Source organism: Diadema antillarum, unplaced genomic scaffold (assembly GCF_040938485.1).
Source record: "Diadema antillarum isolate AM-2024a unplaced genomic scaffold, OU_Dant_1.0 seq00002524_RagTag, whole genome shotgun sequence".
In the NCBI taxonomy this organism is placed as follows: Eukaryota; Metazoa; Echinodermata; class Echinoidea; order Diadematoida; family Diadematidae; genus Diadema; species Diadema antillarum.
Window position 1 is genome coordinate 24,351 of NW_027273127.1, and position 6,000 is coordinate 30,350.

Sequence of the window (6,000 nt, forward strand, 5' to 3'; positions counted from 1 at the left end):
CTTTTTTTTCACAATAGATCCTACAAAAGAATACAGGGTGTAGCCACTATGTCCCACTCCCCCCCCCCCCCCCCCCCCCACCTCCGCTTTTTATGCCCGGGAAATTTAACCAGAAAAAAAAAAATAGAATGTGGTTAATCTTTTGCCTAAGCTAATATAAGTGCTTTCAGCTGAAGAAACCCCGGCTTATAGTGGCACCAGAAATATAAACTGCCCCCACCCCCCCCCCCCCCCCCCGCCCACCGACACGCACACTTTTGAAAACGTTGCGCCGGCTGGGTCTCTTTATTGGCTACCGGTACAGACAATGAAATCTCCTTCAAAATCACTTTCACCAGGGAGGTATAGGAAGAGACACTTTCACTATTTTATACATTGTGCTATATAATCTATTAGTGTTCTTATTGTACTGATTGTGCAAGCCAACCCGAAATATGTGGTACTGTAGAACCCGAAACATTTGTTGTATGACATTTTCGAGAATTGGAGCAGACTGCCTTTCTGCATCAGAACTTACGCGACTTGACATTGGCATTCATTAATTGCCTTAGGAAAAAAAAACAACTTTCGCGTGCAATTTCGCGATTCTTGGCTCCTCGCGAAATTCGTGAAAGTTCCATACACTAAAAAAAAAAAAAAAAAAAAGAAAGGAAGATGAACATAATTATTTCGTGTAACAAATTTTAAGCACTCATATAGGAATTGATGGCGCTGGAGTGATCTAGCACTTTGGTTACAGTCTACACAATGTATAGTGCAATAGGTCTCAAACTTTGGAAAGATCTCTCAAAGTCTCTTCATCAAATTTCTGCATCCATCGCAGACAAAGTTAAAATAAAAACTTAAAACGTGTATTCAACCTTACAAGCTTTACAGATATTTCTAATCTTTGTTCATCAAATGCTCCACCGTTCGTGGGTAGGCCTACGCCATGTTTATAATCATTGTACATCCGTATATATTTTGCGAAGCGCCATGAGCGCGTCGAAAGCTCACTGTGACTTGGACTGCATGCTTTTTGGCATCTCTCAAGCTTCCGCTGCTTTCTCAGCACCGGGACCTATGTTGTTCTTGAACAATAAGTTCAGGTCTATATTTCAGAGGAGTTGTTGAAATCCATTACGGAACTTTCTGGTACTGTTACGGAATATATCCTTTCAGCTTTTCTTCAAATCCTTTTGTCATCTGTATAGCCCTGGACTGAAAAAAAGAGAGAAATAAAGCATCTTACAAAAAGTGAACAATTAAACATATCTTGCGCACATTAAATGTGCATAATTTTGTTCGCCAGGTTATGTACCTGAATGTGACATCTTTCCAGATTATGTGATTTTATGGCTAATACGTGTTTTTGCGTGTTTAGCATTTTCACAGTTAAAACATACAATTTTTTGATGATTTTTTTTTTCGTTTGTCCTGTTCTCTACACATTAAATTCATTACTGCCAAAAATGTTGAAAGGAACAGCGAAGTCCTGCACTCTCAGATTAATGTGATTGAGAAAGGGTGCATACTTGAACATTTTTATTTTTTATTTTTTGTCAAAGCAATTTATTAATATCAAAGCCCTATTCTATAGAGGGCATGCATGATTTCGCGGCATACACGGAACAAGGGTACGAACGAACAGACTTGGTCGTCTCCGACGAGATTTCGAGAGAGTTTCTCCTTTGGATTTCGGTCAACTTATTTTGCTGCTGCTCATGAAACTGATACTCACTCATCGGAGTGTAGGCCTAACATAGTTACAGTGTCAAGTGTGTGTATGATGAGACATGCATGCCGCCGCGCCGCCTTCCATGGCTTTGCCGAAGGCACCTGTCTGCATGCTGCAGGACAAAACCACAGACTTCTTATGGCCCGAATTCACGAAGGTGGTACAAATGAAACCATGGTTTAAACCATGCTATGTTGTAGCTTCTATACTCTTTGGTTTAAACCATGGACAATAACCATGGAGCACATGATTGTGTCAACGAAATATTTCGTTACGAAATTGGTCATTTCGTCGACAAAATGACCGTTTCGTTAACGAAATGTTCATGTTCATGTTTAGTTACAAAATAATCATTTCATCGATGTTTTTTTCATGGTTTCATTTGTACCACCTTCGTGAATTCGGGCCAGAGTAGGACACAGAACTCTGCAGAGTTCTGTGGAGTAGGATAGGAGCGGTCCTACTAATTGACGCAAACTAATGCAAACTAATGCAAACTGATGCAAACTAATGCAAACTGATGCAAACTGACGCAAACTAATGCAAACTCAATGCAAACTACTGATTAATGCAAACTAACGCAAATTACTAATTATTGCAAACTAATACAAACCGCTAGCGGTGAAAATTAGGGTGAATTACAGCACCTGGACCTGGCTCTTCCCAGGCCACTCTAGCCCTCTCGAAACAGATATCGATCAAGTAAATCCATCGTAGACTTGATTATTGGTTTATTTCGAGTGAGTTGCATGATATTGTAAAGGAATGCAAGATATTAACTTCAATTGCGCCAGATCATTCCGCATTTTTTTTTTGCAACTTTTGAATAAACCTAATGATGATAAGGAAAATGATAGATGTTTTAAGGCGTCATATTGGAAATTTAATAACAGTTTGTGTAAAGATAGCGAATATAAATGTCAGTAAAATGAAAGATGAAATAATAAAAATATTGGGAGAATTTCGGAATAAGATAGAAGATAAAAGGGTTTTGTGGGATTTTTTGAAAATGAAAATTTGTAATTTTACTAGGAAATATTCTATAAATTTGGCCAAACAACGTAAGGAAAAAAATTCAGAGAATTGAGGAAGAAATTGAGTTTTTAGAAAATGATGTATTTTTGAGATCAGATAGTGATAGAATCACGTTGTTGGAAGATAAAAGGAAAGAGTTGAAAAAATGCTTTGATTATGTAAATGAAGGGATAAAAATTCGTTCAAGGGCTTCGTGGTATGAAGGTGGAGAAGGTGACTCATCTTATTTTAAACAGATAATGGAATTTAATAAGAGGAAAATGATTGTTAAAAGTGTACGGGTTAATGATGAGGTAGTTTGTGATTCTAAGGAAATAATTAGAGAAATAAAAAGGTTTTATAGTAACCTTTATTCTGAGAATTTTGATTTTATATCTGGTGATAGTAGATATTTTTTTCAAGATCTGCCAACATCAAGTAGGGATTCTATTCAATCCTGTGAGGGGTATATTTCTAAAAGAGAATGTGAAATTATTTTGAATCAGATGAAGTTAAATAAATCTCCAGGAAATGATGGATTAAGTGTAGAATTTTATATTACATTCTGGCCAGTGATAGGGGATGTGGTGTTGGACAGTTTTAATGAGGCATATAACAGAAGAGAATTGTCTGCTTCTCAAAAACAAGGTGTAATTACTTTGATTCATAAGGAAGGAAAAGATCCTTTATATATAAAGAATTACAGACCTATTTCATTATTGAATGTATAGATTATAAGATACTTGCGAAAGTTTTGTCAAACCGTATTAAGCATGTTTTGCATGAAATAATTAATGTTGATCAAGTTGGATATATAGAAGGAAGAAATATTGGAGAGGCTATTCGACTGATTGATGATATGATCTTTTATACATCGAGCTGTGGTTTACCTGGTTATATGTTTGCTATTGATTTTGAGAAAGCTTTTGATTCGATCCGTCATACATTTTTGCAGAAAGTTTTGAATATATTTGGTTTTGGATCAATGTTATGTAATTGGGTTGAAATACTGTATTTGAATAGCTGTAGTTGTGTTATAGATGGTAAGGAGTCTACTGGTTATTTCCCGATACAGAAGGGGGTAAGGCAAGGAGATCCTTTATCCCCGTATTTATTCATTATGTGTATTGAAATTTTGGCACAGGCAATAAGGAAGAATTCTAATATTCATGGGTTAATGGTTGATAGTGTTGAAATTAAACAAATTCTGTATGCTGATGATGTTACTTTATTTCTTCAGGATCGATATTCTGTTGAGGAGGTTAAAAGATTATTTGATGTATTTTATCAAATTTCGGGTTTAAAAGTTAATAATGATAAAACGTGTGTGTTGTTATTAGGTATTCCGAGGGAGGATTGTGTGTTGCCGTTTGGTAGAGTAGAACAGGTGGTAAAAATATTAGGAATATATTTTTCTTTGAACCCTGATGTTAAAGAAGTTATGAATTATAAGGAGATTTTGAGTAAGATAAAGAGATTATTATCATGGTGGAAACAGAGAGATTTAACGCTGATGGGGAAAGTTCAATTAGTAAAGGTTTTTGTTTTACCAAAGTTGATTTATATCTCTTCACTCATGGTAACACCTGATTGGGTATTCGAGGAGTTAGATAAGGTGGTGTTTGATTTTATTTGGAGGGGTAGAGATAAAATAAAAAGGAATATTTTGTATTTAGATTATGATAGGGGAGGATTCAAGTTCATTAATTTTCGAGTGTTTGTTAAAGCACAAAGAATTATGTGGATTAAGCGTTTGATTTCTGGGGATCATAGTATGAAGTGGAAGTCGGTGGGAGGTATTTTGATTTTTTATAGTAAGGCAATTTTAGGGTTGTTGAGGCTAATTTTACCAGAATTTTATAATGATATGTTGCAGGTTTGGATGGGAAGTAGAAGTTTGATTCTGAAAGAGGATTCAAAAAGGAATGAGGTAATTTTTAATAATAAATTTATTTTGATTGATCGACATACAATATTTGATAAAGAGTTATTTCTTAGGAATGTATATAAAGTTCATCATTTGGTAGATGTAAATGGGGACTTTAAAGGGAGAAGGGAGTTTTTAAGATTAGGATTAAGTGAAGAAATGATTGGAAAAATGTTTGAAATATTTTTAGCTTTACCGTCATCATGGAAGGGTACATTAAAACGAGAAATGAATATGGAGGATACTCAACTGAAAATTGAATTATATTTGCAGAATAAAAATATACAGGATATAACATCAAAACTTATTTATAAAGCATTGATGAGGGATGGAATTGAAACATCATCAGCATATAATAATTTAGTTGGTTTATATAATTTCGAGGAAATAGATATTAGATCGATTTTTCTAAGGCCTCGGAAGTCTACTCTTGATTGTAAGCTGCGTGAATTTCAATATAAAATGTTGTATGGTTTAATATATACAAAAGCTAAGTTATTTTCTTTTGGTTTTGTAGGAGATAACCAATGTACATTTTGTTATTCTGAGGTTGAGACTTATGAACATTTGTTTTTTCATTGTAGGAAAGTCAATCAGATTTGGAAATTGTGTAGTGAAGTTTTTGTTTTACCCCAGATGCAAAAGTTAGATTGGCAGTCTGTTCATGTTGGTATTAAAACGCAGGATATTGGAAAAGGACAACTCATAAACCATTTGATATTATTGATAAAATGGATGATATTTGTATTTTCGAAGGAAAAGAGCAGGCCCCCTTTGATAAGAGAAATTAGAGAAAGAATGTTAGAAAGTAGAGAAGAAGAAAGGAAATTAGCAATGAAACGAGGTACGCTGGCCTTGCACAGCAGGAAATGGAATCAATTAATGACACGGGATAATGCACATCTATTTGATACCTTTTTTGTGCTTTTTGTTGTTGAGTGTTTGGTGAACAGGTTCGATGTTTGTGGGCGTGTGTGTGTGTGTGTGTGTGTGTGTGTGTGCAAATATGTGTGTGTATCTGTGCTGGAGTGAGGTATACCTGGAGTATGCCTATTTAGAGGGGGAAGTGTTGTTGAGGTTATACAGGTGAACGATGAAGGGGTAATGTTTATAGGTATGAATTATGTACAGACATTGATCATGTAGATTTGTAAAATGTTTGTATATTGTATTGTGTGTACATAGGTATGTAGGCTTTTTGTTGACACCTGATACATAGGTATGCAGACCTTGTGTTTGACCCCTTAACAATATTGATTTCATTATCTCATAATCACTGCTGTGACGAGTATACGGACGCAGTCAATGGGTATATTTTGTAATGTGTATTGTACATACATTT